Source organism: Camellia sinensis, chromosome 3, assembly GCF_055761805.1.
Source record: "Camellia sinensis isolate YWXY chromosome 3, ASM5576180v1, whole genome shotgun sequence".
NCBI lineage: Eukaryota > Viridiplantae > Streptophyta > Magnoliopsida > Ericales > Theaceae > Camellia > Camellia sinensis.
Genome location: NC_138963.1, coordinates 113147557 through 113165200, shown reverse-complemented (window position 1 = coordinate 113165200; position 17644 = coordinate 113147557). Strand labels below are relative to the sequence as shown.

At 43.9% G+C, this 17644-nt stretch overlaps 1 long non-coding RNA gene across 1 annotated transcript; it reads left to right on the top strand.

Moving 5' to 3' along the window:
• The first annotated feature begins 14507 nt into the window (after window positions 1-14507).
• On the top strand, window positions 14508-15308 carry LOC145821102 (uncharacterized). Its single transcript, XR_014363142.1, has 2 exons — window positions 14508-14865; window positions 14951-15308. It is a non-coding gene; the product is annotated as an uncharacterized LOC145821102 (long non-coding RNA).
• Window positions 15309-17644: the final 2336 nt, after the last annotated feature.

The window sequence follows — 17644 nt, the reverse complement described above, 5'->3', positions numbered from 1 at the left end:
GGCCCTCTTCACCAATGAAGCTCCAACAGCTTCTTTGGCTCCAAACCAGCTTTAAGAACTCCAAGAACACTTCTCTGGCCCTCAACAACCAAGAAAAGGTGTGATACTATATGTTTGTGTGCAATAATAAGACTAAACACACACTCAGAGCTAAAGAGAGAGAGAAATAAAGATAGGATGGATACAACACTCAAACCCTAAAACTCAAAGCTCTCTGAAAATGTTGTCTAAATTGTCTAACCCCTAAGAGAGGGAGAGGAGGCCTCCTCTTATAGAGCTTCAATCTCGTAAGCTTACAAGACAAGCTAGCTAAGAGGGAAATCCCTCCATACACGTGTATGGAGGGGAGCCAAGTGCACGCCAGCTGCATGAAAATATCGGCAAAAGCAGATGCACAGTAGTCGGCTGGCCAAAAATGCATTTGACCAAAAAAAGATAGCCGGCTGGCTATCTATAGTGCCGGCCGGCCAAACATTTGGCTGGTGTCAACAAAACACAGCCGATGGTCTCAAGCCATGGCCGGTGATGCGTGAGGATGGCTCACAAGCCATTCCCTGCCCCTCCAAGGCAAAACACAAGTGTTTGGTGCAAAACCAAACACAAAACAGTCGAGTCGAGAGGTCCTAAGGCAAGGCGCGTAGCCGAGACCTCCGGGAACTCAAGATGAACACAAACATGGATGATCACCGAGTGTTCAAGCGGTGACATCCAAGTCTTGAGGACGGTCAAAAATGGGGTGTCTACACCAGGTTACCGTATGACTCCCTGTTTGTTGATCTTTCTTGTATTCGGCTTTTTCTCGAAGTCTAACCCTTTGTTTTTACAAGCAATACGTTGAAGAGGATTCTGACCTCGGCTAACGACGAAGTCCTTGCAAAAATTAAGACTGCACTAAAGTACTCTGGCCATCCAAACGTACATAAACAACGGAGAGCCGCCCATATTCTCCTGTGGTACGAGCCTACCTATACTATATTCTCGGCCGCGGACGACATTCCGATCCCAACTGGCGAACAACACCTTACGATTCTTGTTTTCCCCAGCTTCAAGGCCCTCAGGCAAATTGGTCTCGAAGCTTCTGATTCGGAGCAAGACTTAGAGCCGGTGGTCGAAGCAGTTGCCAAATCAACGAAGGTGTTCACTGCGGAGGCTAAAGAGGTCGACAAAGCTTTGAAATCTGTGTTTGCGGCAGCCAATCTTAACCAGCCTAAATCTCCATCCATTTCGGGTCGGGTGAAGTTTTCCTTCGGAGATATTTTAACAAAGTTGGGAGATCTCCCGACGCTTTTTCTGAAGGCATGGCTGGGGAAAATCTCACGCAGATGGTGATAAAGAGAACTGCCGAGCGAATGGCTGCCTGAAAGAAAGCCAAGGCTGTCCATTCTGAGCCTGCCCCGGTTGAATCTTTACAACTGGTTACTGGAGAAGAAATGGCTCAAGTTGTTGTGGCCGAGATGGAGGGGGCTGAACAGCAGGTTACAGAAGAATGGCTGGTTTCAAAAGAACAAGGCGAAAAATGTTCCGCCGAGGGAGGGGCCGGCTCAGAGGATAGCCCTACTGACAAACGGCCTCGCTTAGAGGAGTCCGACGTGGTTGTCCTTTTCATTGTTCAACCAAAGATCAAAGACAAGCCAATCTCCTCTGGTGCATCTGCCATGAAGGATCCACCCGTGGCGTTGAGCTTGGCCGCCTCAGTTTCGCTATCGGCTGACAAGGCCACCTTTCGAGAAGAGCCGGATTTAGTAGCTATAGCGTTCGCTGCCCAGTCAGCCCTTCTGGTATGTATACGATACTTTATTTTTTGCTCGTTTGGTTTGGTTTGGTTTGCATACGATATTGCTTAGTGTGGTGATCCAAACTTCTTTTGCAGACGGTTGGAAGGACAGCCGAACTAGGCCGCCGGCAGCGTGTTGCCATTGAAAGAATTAGCTGCTTAAAGTTTGAAGCTGAAGGTGAAAGAAGCAGGGCCGAGTTCGAGAATATGAGAGCCGCAATGGAAAGTGCTCGAGCTGAAGCTAAAAAGGAGAGGGCTCAGACTACTGACCGGCTCAGATCTGAAGTCGAGGATAGGGTGAATGCGAGCAAGGAGTCGCTCAAGTTTGCCCTGAAGGCGCTTTCCAAGGCAGAGGCTGAGTTAGAAGAATTGAAGGCGGCCAAGGAAAAAGCTGAATCTGAAGCTTCTACGGCATTAGAGGCTGGGAAGAGCGCCGCCTTGAAGGAATACGTAGATAAGGTCCCCATATTTGAGAATCGGAGATTCAAACATGGGTGGCTTAAAGCCCTTGCTGCCACTGGAGTTACATTGGCCTTGCCAATTCCATACGAGCAAGTGGATGTTAAGCCACTTGAGTCTGATCCCGAGGATTGATCTGGGAGACATTCTAGTTTTATTAGGTTTCTTCAATTTCAATGTACGTTTTTGTTTAGTGGATTCTTATTAGTTGAAGGTAATTTTCATGTATAAATTAGTCACTATTTACGCTCAATTTGTTAATGAAAATTTCCTTCCCGTTTCACTATTACTTGTACGCAGTTTTTGATATTAATGAAGAGTTTTGCCTTCCAATAACTTGGATAAAATGATTATTGTCTGTTGTGGTTTTTAACTATCGATTGGATAGCAGTGTAATCTTTGCAATTATATTATTTTAAACTTTAATTTATCCAAACAAGTAAATCGACTCTTGGTGCCGAATAGGACTAGTAAATCGATTCGTGAAGCAGCTGCGGCACTCAAGCCAAATAGATTGATGAATCTGCCCTTGCCCCAGCTGGTTCATGAACGTTAAATGCCAAATCAGACAATATTGAGGAGTCGATTCGTGAAGCGGCTGCGGCACTTAAGCCGAAAAGATTGATGAATCTGCCCCTGCCCCAGCTGGTTCATGAACATTAATGCCAAATCAGACAATATTTTCGAGTCGATTCGTGAAGCGGCTGCGGCACTGAAGCCGAATAGATTGATGAATCTGCCCCTGCCCCAGCTGGTTCACGAACGTTAAACGCCAAATTAGATAATATTGACGAGTCGATTCGTGAAGCGGCTGCGGCATTTAAGCCGAATAGATTGATGAATCTGCCCTTGCCCCAGCTGGTTCATGAACTTTAACGCCGAATCGGACAATATTGTCGAGTCAATTCGTGAAGTGGTTGCGGTACTTAAGCCGAATAGATTGATGAATTTGCCCTTGCAGAAGTTAAGACTGCCGAATAACAGTGTTTGATGGGGGCACGACTCGGTTGGCGCTGGGCTGTTGAGGTTTCGATATTAATGAGATTGCCTCGGTGGCACTACCCTCGTAGGGAATAAATGAGTGAAGGTTCTATCTATGTGCTCAGTGACCAACTCAGTCCAGGTCTTTGATGAAGAATAAACAAGCGCGAATGTCGAATAGACTCTTCTTTAACAACAAAGGGGAGGCGAGGACGCTAGCTGAGCTGGGAGGAGACATGAATTGAAGTGGCGAACCTTTGCGTGCGGGAGGAAGGATTTCGAGGGATCGGGAGAGACGTGAATCTCCTCGTCATCAAAGTAGGTCGCCTAGGAGGGACAAGGAGCCACAGAGCAAATCCCCACAACCCTATTTTGGAAGGGAGCCTGGTGTGAACCCATGCCCACTGAGTTTTGCAGTCTTCGTGGGGAATAGACCCATGAAAGATGCGGACTCGATCGTTCGAGATTTAAGTGTAGCAATCGAATTTGCTCGATAGATTTTTCCTCCCGAGGTCCAGTAGTCAATGGTAGGTCGGCAGGACTTCAAAGTGTTTCGTGAAGGCATTCACGGTGCGGTGAAGGGGCTCTACACCGCCTACGAAATCGGCATGTGTCTCCGTGCTGCCCGCCGAGAAATAGAGAAGAGGGATGAACGCATATGAAGCTTGGAGGCTCGCACGGAGGCGGCTGAGCGTGAGCTAAGGAAGGTCAAGGCCGTTCCGGCACAACCCGTCAGACAGGGTAACCCAATCGTGGAAGAAAGGGTCACCCAACGGCTTATCAGTACCGCGCTCGCCGATCACAATACGGCAAGCATGTTCGCGATGGAATCCGTAAAGAGGAGGGCCTATGAACAAGGCTTCCACGATGGCCAGAAAGTAGGGATATAGAAGACCAAGGAAAAGCTCGCCGATGCGAAAATCGTGGATTTAAGCATGGTTGGATCAAGGCGCTTTAGGCCGAAGAAGCTCTCCGAGCAGCGGGCGTCAACTTGGCATTGCCACTATACCAACGTAACCATTTTCCGTTTTCTGCCTTTGAAGTCGAGCAGAGTGAGGATGAGGGCGACGTCATTTAAAAACACTCAATGTAACGTTCAATCACAGATCGCGTTCATAACTATGTAATTTTTGTCTGATTGAATAAAATGTTTCATTGTAATTTGCATTCGGCACACACGTGTTTGCATGTGTTACATTGTATAAACATTGACCGACCTGAGTCAACTAGGCATTTTCATTCCGAACGGTTACATGCCGGCTTGTCATTTGCATTCTTCATGACATATATATTTGGCATATCACGCACGGTCCATTACGCCGATGAGGCTCCAAATTCAGAGACGTAACCGGCCCAAAGGTGTCATCCACTTGGGGCTCCGAATCCGGAGACAGTCAGCCCATCTATAATTGTCATTTATATAATTAGGCCATTTTTACTCCAAAAAAGCCAAAAATTAGTAGGTGGAGTGGCTGTAGCCAATATCGCTCGGCGTCCGTCTTTTGGGGTTGCGTTAATGAAATCGCCTCGAGGTCGCTACAAGATTTAGAAATAAAGTGCCTCGGACTTTTCGCTTCAGTAACTTCGCTTACTGTGTTCAGACTCGATTTAAAACGATTTTGTTGTGTGGGGTTAGATAAGTGTGAATGTCAAATGGAGTTTTCTTCAGCAGCAGAGGAGAAACTTCGACTTTGGCTGAGGTTGACATTGCAATGAATCGCAGCAGAGAACCCACTCGCGCGGGAGGTAGGGCGTTAAAAAAATAGGAAAAACGTCAGCCTCTAAGTCGTCGAAGCAGATCAGCCCAAAGGAAGGAACAGCAATGGGGTAGTTTTCCACAACCGCCACCAAGAAATAAGGCCGATGTAACGCCGTGACCATTGAGTATTATTGTTTTCGTGAGGCATTCCTTTCTTGTCCTGGATCTTGGCCTTGACGCTGTCTATGGTGTCGAAGCTCTCCACCTCGAGAGTGTTTGTCTCGCCGGTGTGAACATCGCAAATTCAAGCATGGTCAGATCAAGGCATTTCAAGTTGCGGATGCTCTCCGATCAGCGAGCGTTGATTCGGCGCTGCTACTGTACCAACGTGATGCCGTATGAGAAGATATATTGTAATGCTTCGAACGCGGATTGCATATTTGTAATTACTGTTTAATCGCATAACATGTTTATTTTGAAAGTTTATCTCATTTTGAATTTTTATATGCTTAATTAAGCATCATATTTTGAATACTGGCACGTTTTGTCTTGTTCATGCGGTTGTACTGGCTCAACCTACATATCCCTGCCTTGATGTATAAATGTTTTCATTCTGGAAGGCGCTCCAAATTTGAAATACTACTCAGCTTTTGAGCTTGGAAGCTTTATCGGCCAAAGACGTCTTGTGCCGATGGGGCACCAAATCCAGAGGTTTTTTTGACCCAAAGGCGTCATGCGCCGATGGGGCACCGAATCCGGAGACCTAGTTCAGCTAATCGTGATATCCACGAAGGGCGCTCTGAAAACGGAGGCTTAATCGACCCAAAAACATCATACGCCGATGGGACTCCGAATCCGGAGACTTAGTTTGGCCAATCGTGATATCCACGAAGGGCGCTCCGAATATGGAGGCTTAATCGGCCCAAAGACGTCATGCGCCGATGGGGCTCCGAATCCAGAGACTTAGTTTGGCCAATCGTGATATCCATGAAGGGCGCTCCGAATCCGGAGGCTTAATCGGCCCAAAGACGTCATACGCCGATAGGGCTCCGAATCCGGAGACTTAGTTTGGCCAATCGTGATATCCAGGAAGGGCGCTCCGAATCTGGAGGCTTAATTGGCCCAAAGACGTCATGTGCCGATGGGGCTCCGAATTCGGAGACTTAGTTTGGCCAATCGTGATATCCACGAAGGTGCTCCGAATCCAGAGGCTTAATCGGCCCAAAGACGTCATGCGCCGATGGGGCTCCGAATCCGGAAACTTAGTTTGGCTAATCGTGATATCCACGAAGGGTGCTCCAAATCCAGAGGCTTTTTCGTCCCAAAGACGTTGTCCACCGATGGGGCTCCGAATCTGGAGACTTAGTTTGGCCAATCGTGATATCCATGAAGGGTGCTCCGAATTCAGAGGCTTAATCGGCCCAAAGACATCATACGCCGATGGGGTTCCGAATCTGGAGACTTAGTTTGGCCAATCGTGATATCCACGAAGGGCGCTCTAAATCCAGAGGCTTAATCGGCCCAAAGACGTCATACGCCGATGGGGCTCCGAATCGGAAGACTTAGTTTGGCCAATCGTGATATCCACGAGGGCGCTCTGAATCCGGAGGCTTTTTCGTCCCAAAGACGTCATGCGCCAATGGGGCTCCAAATCCGGAGACTTAGTTTGGCCAATCGTGATATCCACGAAGGGCGCTCCGAATCCGGAGTCTTAATCGGCCCAAAGACGTCATACGTCGATGGGGCTCCAAATCTGGAGACTTATTTTGGCCAATCGTTAGTGGGCTATTTTAAATAAGAATCCAGCTTTTGAACAAGAATCCTTCCATTACAAAGGTGGAATGTGCACATGATGAATCTTTTAGAACTAGGATCATTCCCTACAAGTCGGGTTTGATGACAGAATTTTCGTAAGTACTTCAGGAGCAATGCCGCGTACCTAATTTCCCATCAACTGGTCTCCTATCATCCGAAAATACCTTCAGGAGCAACTTTCCCGGCGTGTAGCGGCGTGGTTGAATGCGTTGATCATACGTCCTGGCAAGCTGTCGCTGGTATCGCCTAGAGCTTCCGTGGTTTTTTGCGAGGGAGTCGTCCGACGTCGTCGAGGCTGTTTCGATTCAGCACTTCAGTGGAGTTGACCTGCGACTCCATTTGTGTCCTTCCGGAAAGGAGATAACATGCTTTGTGCGGATTGCCAGGAACCATGAATCTGCTCAATGCCGTGTTTGGTCAGGAAGCGTAGCAGCTGATGATAGGTGCTTGGCACGGCCTGAATATGATGCAACCAAGTTTGCCCCATGATGAGATTATACGGCGAATAGAGATTGACGACCAAGAATTCCACATCCACTATTTGAGAGCCCGCTCGAACGGGAAGTGTGATTTTCCCCAACGGGTACTCTGGATTTACGTTGAAGCCGAATAATAGGTGAGGAGCCGGAGACAGGTCTGATTTGTTGAAGCCGAGTTTGATAAAGGCCTCGTAATACAAAACCTCCGAAGTGCTCCCCTGGTCTATGAGGACACGTTCAACGGTAATTCGGTTTACGTGTAGTTCAATGACCAATTGATCACTATGGAGGAGTGTTATGCCGATAAGATCGGAATCGTTGAAGACAATACTCGGAGCTTCATGGGGTTGTTTCGTTGGTGTGCATTACCTCCGGGGGGTTGACTAATTTTCGTGTACGGTACGTGACGTTGGAAGGCTGTATATCACATGAATAACGCCGAGCGGAGGTGAGTCCTGCCGAAGGGCAACTGTTTTGATTGCGCTCTTTCGGATATGCTGCTGGAGGCAACCATCTTGGACCAATTCCTTAATGTGGTCTTTCAAAGCATAGCAACTGTCCGTATCATGACTGTGATCTTTGTGATATTCACATCGCCTGTCCCGCCTTCTCGTGTCAGGTGGTCCAACCATTTTGGACGGCCATTTGAAGAACGGAAGATGTTGGATTTTGGACATAACCGAGCTGATTGGCTCTGAAAGCTCTGTATATTTCTTGTTGGCACGCTTTGTGCGCCTGCTATCGACCTGCTCATTTGCTCGGTGTGAGCATTGATCGCTTGATCGACGAGAATCCCATTTCTTGTCTCGTTTAGCTCGCTGTCGTGGTTCAGGACTCTAAGGTGGTACGGAACTTATTGGCTCAGCAATTTCAGGAGGGGTAGTTTTGTTGGCCATTTGTCTAGCTTTAACCTGCAAGGCATCGTCTTCCACTTTGCAGTATTCCTCAACTTTCTTCATCAATGCCCAGACTTTTTTGGGGGGCTTTCTTGTCAGGGAGCTACGGAGGGCACTGTCTAGGTGTAATCCCATTTTGAAGGTGGTGATGGCCATTGAGTCGTTGCAAGTGTCATCAACAAGATTAAAGCAGTCCCAATATCGTGCCAAATATGCCCTTAGTGTTTCTCCCGGCTGGATCTGCATTGCCCAGAGAGAGTCGGCTTGTTTCGGCTGGACCTCGTTAGTGATGAATCTGGCCCAGAAGGATTTCTGTAATTGGTGGAAAGTTTTGATCGAAGCCGGCTCCAGTTTATAATACCATCTGAAGGCCAATGGTCCCAAACTGTTGGGGAATATTCGGCACATGAGGGCTTCGTCATCTGCATGCAATGTCATTGCTTGCTTGTAGTAGCGGATGTGGTCGGTGGGGTCTGATTTGCCGTCATACAAGGTGAATGATGGTGCTTTGAATTTCTTGGGTAGCACCGCCTTTGCAATTCGTCATACGAAGGGATCGTGTTGATCTTTGTCCGAACTGTGCCTTATTATCTTGTGCCTTATACGGGGACTTTCTTCAGAAGAACTGGTAGTTTCAGGTTGCCCCTTTTTCCTGGGCTCCGGGGATAACGAGTCGAAGCCGCTATCAGTGTCGTCTTGTCGGGCTCGAGGTCGTCGACCACCTGCCTGCGGAGATCGATCCGGCTTTAGGCGTACAGCTTGTTTGGACTTCGCCACTTCCAAGGCCAAATCTTCACGAAGACGTTCGTTCTCCACGATCATGTTCTCCAACCTTTGTTCGTTTTGCTTTGCTTGTTTCATGATCGCTTGCATTGCTTCATGCCCTGGAGTTGAGGGTGAGGCGAAGTTCAGAGCGTGTCTTACAGGGACGGTGTCCGGTGCAAGCATGTTTGATGGAGTGAGGTCGTCTCTTCGCGTTGTTTCATCAGTGGCTATCAGAGGGTCTTCCGTTGCGCCCACCATGGATGTGTTTGAGTATTCCCACAGACGGCGCCAATTGTGGAGATGTGGTTTGGAAATACTCTTCTGATCTTGGGGGGAGCTTGTGATCTGCTGATAGTCACCTGAAAAGGAATAAACACTCCGGTCAAGGGTGACGGAATTAGCACTCCGACGGACAAGTCAATCTACACACTCAAGAATGCTTGTATTCTATGTTCAGCACAACAATTCTCACATACCTTTCTTATTCTGTTGCTCCTTTATTTATACTTGTTCCCTGGTCCTCGGGGCCAGGCCCACTTTTCACTCATCATCCTCTCATTTACTCGGCTCCATAGTTCAATATTTATTCGGCCTATCTGTATTATTCGTCATTCTGATCGTGTAGGATAGAGCCGAGTAGTGTCTGTCTTCTAGATTACGCTTCCGACTCTTCCAATTATCATGCTCCCACAGCATAAGTTAGGAATCATGCATTTTTTTTCCTAACTTTGTTTTTCTTAGCTTGGAGTACTAGGTGAGTTTTTAGTGCTTTAGCGTACTTGCATGAGTGTGAGTGATTGCCATGTCTAGCATGCTTGCCATGACTAAACTGTTTGAATGACTGTGGATGAAGGCTTATTGCTTCAATTGAAACAATTCAATCAATGTACGTTTTAAGCCCACTTTGTTGAGTGGCAAATTTGCAAACTTTAAGCCCACTTGAAGTGGCAAATTCAAACCCTTTTCACAAACAAATATGAAATTGAATTGTTTCAATTCTTGCATTTTTAGTCTATATTTGCTTGTGCGCATCACATAGTAATGCTAGCTTAATAAACCGGAACAAGAGCATATAATGTACATAAAAATTTTATCATAATTAGTAGAGGCCGATTTTTGATCGGACGAGCGAGGGTGCCCAATTCATGACCTTTCCCTCTCGTACCTAAGTTCCCGAGCCGAGGCAATTTTGGTGATGACAGACATGTGGCCTTTGGCACGAGTCATGGGTTTCCTAAATTTCTCAAAAAATAAAATATTTAGGTGGCAACTCTATATCTGGCAAAGCAGTCCAATTTTGGCATTTTTCTATTCAAAATCGATTTTTCAAAAGATTTGCCAGATTTGGAGTCTTTGGTGTTTATCAATTTCACATTGCACTTGTGAGATTAGGTTCAGAGCTACAAGACTCCGAACTATAGGGCTTATTTCCGAGCTTCCGAAAGGGGGCACGAAAAAGTTGAGCTACATAAACATTAAATGAAAACTTATTTTATTTATAGAAAACTATTTAGAAACATTTTTTTCATTGTCTATTGTTGATTTCAATATAAAATAAAATGAAAAATGGTGGTTTCAAGCAAATAGGAGTAAGTATGAAGATGCAAAGTGGAGAGAGTAAGAAGAGAAGTACGAGAAAAGAAATATTGGGGCTAATGGTGAAAGGGGTGTAAAACACTTTGATCTACATTTTTCTAATGTCAAGTACTTTTTGGTTATTTTCAATAGGGACTTCAAGGTAATAAAAAGGTTGCATTAAATTGGGGTGCCCAACCTAATTTTGGGGGTGCAAGTATAACCGCCTACGTTGGACTGATGGGACCAACATTTCATTTTTTTCTTTTTATTGTTATTCTTAATGAAAATAACAGAAAGGTAGACGAAAATGATAATGTAATTAAATATTGTTGCATTCCAAGGAAGTTTTCTGTAGTTATTTAGTAAAAAGTGGAAAAAAAAAACTAGAAAAATTCCTTAGATATTGATTTGTGATTATGGTTTTTTTATTTTAGCAAACAAATAACAATCCCAATCAAATAATTAACAACAACAAATTGCCACAACAATGTAATGTAGAAAAAACCACAATCGGAGAACCTCCAATTTTGACAAGAAAACCATGGGCTAAGGTCACAAGACAATCCACTAAGAAAACAATGGAATTACACATGAGAACCCTCAATTACCTAATGAATCCATGCCCGAACTGAATTGAACCCAATGTGCCTCTTCCATCACTGTTTGCACCTAGGAATTGTCTTGCTTAATGTTTAATCCACAATACCGATGTTGAATCCAAGACGATGAACCACTCCAGAATCCACCAAGGGTTTAGGTCCAAATTCTCCAAAATCCATCGAAGAACACCTTTGTTTTGTGAATGAAATAATAAAAGCAAACCCCTTGATGATGTCAATACCAAGCTCATAGATCCATTGATCACTCTCAAATCATCAAGGAAACCAATATATAAACACCTTCCAATATAGAAAATCTTGATAGCTCTCTTCTCTGAGAATTTGAACGAGTTTCTAAAAATAGAAAACAACGCACTTTATACTAAACAAAGCCACGAAGACCACTCAAATAGTGTGAGTAAAGGCGGTGCAAACATATAGGCTAACCGCTCAAGCACAACATCCATTGCTCGAGCGGTAAAACATGTTTTTCTAGAAATTCAAAATGCAAGCATAGATACTAGATGAACCACTTCACCGCTCGAGCGCACAAAAGACCACTCAAGTGGTCAAACAACTTTGACTTCTTCTTGACTTTGAGGGCGCTGCCCCTCGACCTCGCCTGGGTGCTGCCCCCTTGACCCCCGTGAGTTGACCAAGTAGCTCAATCCCCGTACATAGTCAACGAAGTGGCAACCAAGGAATGCTCAAGATACGAAATGTCAGTACAAAATGCTCTACATAGACACAAACTCGGATTGGATTCGCATTCAAACACTTATAGCCTCACTAAAACAAAAGAGCGAATAAAATTACAACTGAAAGGAGTTTTGTCAAACAAGATTGCCAATTACAAAAACCTAACAAAAAGCATCCCCTGTTACATCTCATTGTTTTAAATTTTTGGTGCATGCAACAATACCTGCAAAATTTTCATGCAGGTACTGCAATGGATGGAGGATGCAAGAATTCAACCATCAATTGGGATCTATCGCGATATTTTGTTCTTTGGACAAAATAGTGGTGGGGCTAAATATGCTGTTGTCATGCAAGAAAGAGTTGGTATGTGTTAGTAATGGGCGCCCATGTGGCATGACCATTTAAATTTGAATTTGAACCTTATCCAAATAGGTTTTGAAATTGAATTCAAACCTATTTAGGATAACCACTCAGGATACAGATATTATCAGTTTTAACTGATATGGATAGATAATATAATATATTATATATCTGATATATGGTTATGGGTGATTAAGAGAGAAACAACGTATGATCTGTTTCTACCCATATACTGACTCTCTCCCAAAAACAACAATCAAGTCCTTTGCACTGTGATTTGTGTGGGTGATATTCAATCTGTGATATCACTTCACTGCTAGGTTGGTTTATCAGTTTCTGGAAGCACGTGATTTATCCACGAGGTTCTATCATCAAGAAGGTATGATCTAAACATTTTATCCGCTGCATGTTGTGTTTTGATTGACATTGGTATTAGAGCCAGGTTGATGGATATTTTCGTGTTTCCTTTAATCATGTGTATACTTTTATATGTATATGTATACATTATACACATGAATATTTGTAGAGGAGAAAAAAAAATTATTTTTATCAGATTAGGAGCATAAATAAATTTTTTATGTTCATTAATGTCTTTTTTCATACCATAAATAGTTTTATTTTGAAAAAAGGAATCCGGCAGTACAAAAATCGGACCAGAAAACACCCTGAAAGGCGGTGTGTGGTCTGCACGCGCCACCTGACGTCGTGCGCCGTTCCCACGCCCTCCCACGCCCAGCCACGCGCTCCTACGCGCCATATGCTCTACCGATGCGCCTGCACGTGCCCTCACGCGCGCGTCAGCTGCGCTGGCCACGCACGCGCGCCGCGCTCGCCACGCAAGCGCGCCGCGCTCTGAGCCGCGGGCTGAGCCGCGCGCCGAGCCGTGATCTGGGCCGCTCGCCGAGCCACGTGCTGAGCCGCGCCGTTTTCCTCCGCCGGCTCGGCTGGCTTGGCTGCTGGCGTGTTAGGCACTGTTTGTTTTGTTTTTAATTCTGAATCGCGTTAAATGGTCATAATTAATTCATTACATATTTGTTTTATGCGTGGCTTGTACTGTTAAACTCAGAATTAATTTTTCTACATTCTGTAAAATTTTTAAAATTTTCAGAAAATATAAAATATTTTTTCTGTGTTAATAATTCATGTTTTATGTTTTAAAATGCTTCTGGTATTGCATAAATAATTTTCTGGGGTTGAAATATTTATTGTAGATTTCTGAAAGCTTTTATTATTTACTGGTAATATTGTCTCATTTTATCAGTTTCTGGATTTTTTTTATTTCTAATTTTATGTGTATTTATTAGTCATTTAAAATTCCAGAATATTTCAGAAAAATTTCAGAATATTTCAGAATGATGTACATTTTAATTATGGCATAATCTGAATATTGTTTCTGTTTATCAGTTTCTAGATTTTTTATTTCTAATTTTATGTGTGTTTATTAGTTATTTAAAATTCCAGAAAATTCTAGAAAATTTCAAAAATGATATACACTTTAATTATGGCATAATCTGAATATTTAATAAAACAAATTTTTTTTTGGGTTTTTAATATGTTGCAATTAAAGAAGCATGATTATTTATTTATTTATTTATTTGAATTCCATCATTAAATAAATATAGCATGAGTTGTTTGTAAATTTATATTGAGATGCTATTGTATGGAATTTATCATGCTTTGTATATACCATAAGTAGTGGGAGATTGTTTGATTGTTTTTTGCGCATGGAATGAAATTAAATTTTGATAATTATCACTAGAGGCGCAAGAGATGATTACGAGCATAGCAAATTTTCGATCTTGAGACATGTGTAAAATTATCATTATTTAATTTAGATTCTTTTTGCTGCAAAATATTTTGTTTTGTGTTGCTATCATTAATATCCCTTGCGCATTTATTTACTATGTATGTAGAAATGACTGCTAAGATAGTGGTGGCAGACTTAACTAAGGGAGAGAAATTGGATGGCGACAATTATGATATATGGCGCCGTAAGATCCAATACCTCCTCAATGAGCAAGAAGTGTTGACCACACTTGAACAAGTGATGGTTGAGCCAGAGTAGGGCAATACAGCTCAACATCGTCGTGATCTTGAAGCCTTTCAGACTTGGCGTAACAAAGATCGGTGTGCGCGCTTTACTATGTTGAGCAGCATGCACAACGACTTGATTAGTGAGTTTGAGCATTGCCCGACTGCATTTGAGATGTGGGAAGCTCTCAAGCAAAAGTTTGGTATTACCTCTTTGGCAAAGCTACGTGGGCTGACTATGAAATTTGACTCATATCAGAAAAGGGCGCATCACTCGATGAAGCAGCATTTGAGAGTCAAGTCAGCCATGATACGTGAGCTTGCGGCTGCTGGGCATAATTTGACTCAAGAGCAGTAAGTACAGGCTGTGATACGCTCTCTGCCAAATTCTTGGGAGCAGATGAAGCAGAACATGATGCATAATGAGAGTGTGAAAACATTAGAAGACATATCGCGTCATTTGGAGCTAGAGGCTGAGCGCCTTGAGGCGGCTAAGTCTGATGGTTCTGCTATGGTGGTTGAGTCAAGCTCACGTAGGACTTCTCAGTTCAAACGTGGAAAAGCAAAAGGTGCCCCTAAGAAGCAAGCAGCGGCTGCGCTTAAGCCCAATGGCGCTAGAAATTTCAAGCGTAGGGGCAAGAGAGGTGGTAAGAAGGCAAAGGCTAAATTGACATGCTTTAACTGTAACAAAGAAGGACACTTCGCTCGGGATTGCCCTGAGTAGAAGAAGGTACTCCCTTACTTAATTTCTCGCATTCAATGCTTTGTGTCTAGTCAAGCATTAATTGCTCATTCTCCTCATTTTTGGGTTGTAGACTCCGGAGCAACAGACCACATCGCGAGGGACAGAGTAGGGTTCGTTGAGTATCGCCGAGTACCTGCTGGGAGCAGAAAAGTTTACATGGGAAACGAGTCCAGTGTGGAGGTGCTTGGCATTGGCACATTCAAGCTGGAAATGCGACGAGGGCACACCTTGTATCTTCATGATGTTCTTTATGCTCCGGATATTCGGTGAAACTTAGTTTCAGTTATTAGCATGATGAGCCTTGGTTTTAGTTTTTGTTTTGAGAATAATGGTGTTAGCATTTATTTGGGAACAATTTTTTATGGTTTTGGTTATCTTTCAGATGGTTTTTTAGTTTTGGATGTGGATGATTCTAGTATTAATAAAAATGCCAATGGCTCTATTTCTAATATTGCATCTTTTTGTGATAATGATTCTATGAGATGGCATGCTAGATTAGGCCATATAGGGCAAGACAGGATGACTAGATTGGCTAGAGAAGGTCTTTTAGGCCCACTCGCTAGAGTCACTTTGCCTACTTGTGAGCACTGTCTTGCTGGAAAGGCAACAAGGAAACCATTTGGGAAAGCCATAAGGGCATCTATCCCATTGCAACTTATTCATTCTGATATATGTGGACCAATGAATGTGAGGGCAAGGCATGGAGCCCCTTATTTCATCACATTTATAGATGATTGCACGCGTTTTGGTCATGTCTATCTGATTTCTCACAAGTCAGAAGCATTGGATTGCTTTAGACGCTATGTTAATGAGGTTGAGAATCAATTAGACAAGAGCATTAAAGCTCTAAGGACTGACCGAGGACGTGAGTATCTATCTAAGCAATTTAAAGTGCTCTGTGAGAAAAAAGGAGTTATCAGGCAATTGACAATTCCTAGGACTCCGCAACAAAATGGTGTAGCGGAGAGAAGGAATCGCACATTGCTTGACATGGTTAGATCAATGATGGCGCAAGCTAATCTTCCAATTTCTTATTGGGGAGATGCTTTGTTGACTGCTGCCTACGTCCTTAACCGTGTGCCCTCCAAATCAGTTCCTTCCACCCCATATGAGATGTGGACTGGCAAAAAGCCTGACTTGGGCAATTTGCGGCCTTGGGGTTCGGCAGTTTACATACACAACGCTTCTCATAAGTTTGGGAAGTTGGGCCCTAGAGGAAAGAAGTGTATCTTCATTCGCTATAGTGAGCATTCTAAGGGCTATGTGTTTATTGGGGAGCATCCAGATGGAAGTGTGACTGAAATTGAGTCGCGAGATGTGGATTTCCTAGAGGAGGATTTCCCTAGCAGAGGTGAGGTAACTAGAGAAGTAGAATTCCACGAGATGGAGGATCCACTTGAAGGCGCACATAGTAGCTTAGTAGAGAATGAGAAAATAATTCCTCAAGCTCCTAGGGACAGTGGGAGCGATCTACCTACCCATGGATTAGATCCAATGGATGAGGATTCTCAGGATTCTCAACTACGTAGAAGCAAACGTGGAGCTATACCCCGTCGTCGTTTTGAGATTGAAGGGGAAGCATTCATGATTGCTCCGAGTGATGAGATGGAGCCTAAGAATCTCAAAGAGGCTCTCTCATCCCCTGCTAGTAAAGAATGGAGTACTGCAATGGATGAAGAAATAGAGTCTATGAAGAAAAATCATGTCTGGGACTTGGTTGATTTGCCGCTAGGGCGCAAGACTATTGGGAACAAATGGGTTCTCAAAATCAAGCGCAAGGCGGATGGTTCCATAGAAAGGTATAAGGCTCGCCTAGTGGCGAAAGGTTACACCCAACGAGAGGGTGTGGACTATGAGGAAACTTTTTCACCAGTTGTAAGGTTTGCCTCTATTCGCCTAATCCTGGCCATAGTAGCTCAGTTGGACTTAGAGCTATATCAGATGGACGTTAAAACTGCATTTCTCAATGGAGAATTGGATGAAGAGATCTATATGGATCAACCAGAAGGCTTTGTGACAGTAGGTCAGGAGCGCAAAGTTTGCAAGCTTCAACGATCTATTTATGGCTTAAAGCAATCATCCAGACAGTGGAATCTGAGATTTCATCGAGCCATTGTTTCGAATGGGTTTACGATGATTGATGAAGATCACTGTGTGTATGTTAAGCGGTCCAAGGACAATTTTCTGATATTGTCATTATATGTAGATGACATATTATTGGCTGGAAATGACAAGGAGATGATTGTCGCCACTAAAATGTGGTTGTTCTCTACATTTGAAATGAAGGACATGGGTGAGGCGAGCTACGTGCTCGGTGTTAAGATCCTTAGGGATCGCTCTAGGAGACTTCTTGGTTTGTCTCAAGAGACTTACATTAAGATTATTCTAGAGCGGTTCCAGATGCAGAGCTGCAAATCCATTGACACTCCTGTTGCAAAAGGCGAGAGCCTAAGCCTTGATATGGGTCCTAAGACTCAAGAAGAAAATGAAAATATGGCCTGTGTTCCCTATGCAAATGTTGTTGGAAGCTTGATGTATGCTATGATGTGTACACGTCCTGACATTTGTTATGCAGTCGGATTGGTGAGTCGTTACCAATCCAACCCAGGACCAGCTCATTGGAAAGCAGTTAAGAGGATATTACGATATCTTAAAGGAACTGCAGATTACACACTTTGCTACCAGAGTTCAGATCTACATCTAGTTGGCTATTATGATGCTGATTGGGGAGGAGACCTAGATGAGCGTAAGTCTACTTCAGGAT